Here is a 2,701-nt window from a genome sequence, read left to right as displayed (position 1 = left end):
AGTTCAGTCTCGGCCGTATTTTGCAACTTCCACGACAAGAGGGACCACCTTCTAAGTCGCCTACCCGAGCCAGAGAACCATAGGAACAACCGCCATACATCGGGGTAGAGAGAGCCCACTCTCTCCTATATTCTCCCGCAGGTGCGCATTACTATGTATTTGCATTGCGGGACAATGTACTTCAATGAGCGGGACAAAGTCGGAAATGTATCCGACCTCCTGGAACTGTGCGGCTGCTACAGCAGTCAGAAATTCCCCATTCCGGTTCTTTTTCACTTGGATTTTTTTTTTTGCAATTTTTTGCCTAAAACGTATTCCTCCAACATGTACTAGCTCATGACACTTGAAATTTTTGAGCCAATTGATAATAACAGCTTTTTAGAGCTCAAAAACAAAAAAAATTTGAGCGAACAAAAAATGTTCGAAAATGACCTCAGCTCCTGGAACTGTTTTCGGTACACCTCCAGAGAGGCTCCCCTGCCTGGAAGTCTGTCACTGCTCAGCTCGAAATTTTTCTAAGTCCCAAAATTCGGTTTTTCATCCAAAATTCAACTTTCTGCCCAGGATCCACAAACTTTAAACCCAGTTGGGGGACCCTCCCTGGGGGCCCTACAACATACTGAAGCCCCCCTGTGGTGGAAGTAGGGGAATTTACTTATTTTTACACAAAATCACAAAATTCCATTTTTTGTTCGCAAAACACTTTTTTGTCCTCAAGAAACTTTTTTGTCCTCAAAACACTTTTTTGTCCTCGAGAAACTTTTTTGTCCTCAAGAAACTTTTTTGTCCTCAAAACACTTTTTTGTCCTCAAAACTCAATTTCTTCCATAATTCGACTTTCCCCCAAAAAACCACACATTCTACCCTCATGGGAGGCACTCTCCCTCGGGTCCCCACATCATATTGACGCCCCAGAGCGGTGGGAGAAGGGGAAATCTGATTTTTGCACAAAAATCCAAAAATCGCTCTAAGTCCAAAAATCCTGAAAATTTTTCTAAGTCCCAACGGTACTTTCTGAAAAGTGTACCCAGGCCCCTGGAAGCCTCCTAGGTACACCTCCTGAGACTCCCCCCTTCCTGGAAGTCTGACACATCTCGAAATTTTTCTAAGTCCCAAAAACTGGTTTTTGCTCCATAATTCGACTTTCCCCCCAAAAGCCACACATTCTACCCTCATGGGAGGCACTCTCCCTCGGGTCCCCACATCATATTGACGCCCCAGAGCGGTGGGAGAAGGGGAAATTCGATTTTTGATCAAAAATCCAAAAATCGCTCTAAGTCCAAAAATCCTGAAAATTTTTCTAAGTCCCAACGGTACTTTCTGAAAAGTGTACCCAGGCCCCTGGAAGCCTCCTAGGTACACCTCCCGAGGCGCCCCCTTCCTGGAAGTCTGTCACATCTCGAAATTTTTCTAAGTCCCAAAAAATGGTTTTTGCTCCATAATTCGACTTTCCCCCCAAAAGTCACACATTCTACCCTCATGGGAGGCACTCTCCCTCGGGTCCCCACTTCATATTGACGCCCCAGAGCGGTGGGAGAAGGGAAAATTCGATTTTTGCACAAAAATCCAAAAATCGCTCTAAGTCCAAAAATCTTGAAAATTTTTCTAAGTCCCAACGGTACTTTCTGAAAAGTGTACCCAGGCCCCTGGAAGCCTCCTAGGTACACCTCCCGAGGCGCCCCCTTCCTGGAAGTCTGACACATCTCGGAATTTTTTCTAAGTCCCCAAAAATGGTTTTTGCTCCATAATTCGACTTTCCCCCCAAAAGTCACACATTCTACCCTCATGGGAGGCACTCTCCCTCGGGTCCCCACTTCATATTGACGCCCCAGAGCGGTGGGAGAAGGGAAAATTCGATTTTTGCACAAAAATCCAAAAATCGCTCTAAGTCCAAAAATCTTGAAAATTTTTCTAAGTCCCAACGGTACTTTCTGAAAAGTGTACCCAGGCCCCTGGAAGCCTCCTAGGTACACCTCCCGAGGCGCCCCCTTCCTGGAAGTCTGACACATCTCGGAATTTTTTCTAAGTCCCCAAAAATGGTTTTTGCTCCATAATTCGACTTTCCCCCCAAAAGTCACACATTCTACCCTCATGGGAGGCACTCTCCCTCGGGTCCCCACTTCATATTGACGCCCCAGAGCGGTGGGAGAAGGGAAAATTCGATATTTGCACAAAAATCCAAAAATCGCTCTAAGTCCAAAAATCTTGAAAATTTTTCTAAGTCCCAACGGTACTTTCTGAAAAGTGTACCCAGGCCCCTGGAAGCCTCCTAGGTACACCTCCCGAGGCGCCCCCTTCCTGGAAGTCTGACACATCTCGGAATTTTTTCTAAGTCCCCAAAAATGGTTTTTGCTCCATAATTCGACTTTCCCCCCAAAAGTCACACATTCTACCCTCATGGGAGGCACTCTCCCTCGGGTCCCCACTTCATATTGACGCCCCAGAGCGGTGGGAGAAGGGAAAATTCGATTTTTGCACAAAAATCCAAAAATCGCTCTAAGTCCAAAAATCTTGAAAATTTTTCTAAGTCCCAACGGTACTTTCTGAAAAGTGTACCCAGGCCCCTGGAAGCCTCCTAGGTACACCTCCCGAGGCGCCCCCTTCCTGGAAGTCTGACACATCTCGGAATTTTTTCTAAGTCCCCAAAAATGGTTTTTGCTCCATAATTCGACTTTCCCCCCAAAAGTCACACATTCTACCC

Source organism: Dendrobates tinctorius, unplaced genomic scaffold (assembly GCF_039654945.1).
Source record: "Dendrobates tinctorius isolate UK_male_01 unplaced genomic scaffold, ASM3965494v1 ptg000774l, whole genome shotgun sequence".
NCBI lineage: Eukaryota > Metazoa > Chordata > Amphibia > Anura > Dendrobatidae > Dendrobates > Dendrobates tinctorius.
Note: the sequence above shows the minus strand (reverse complement) of the source record.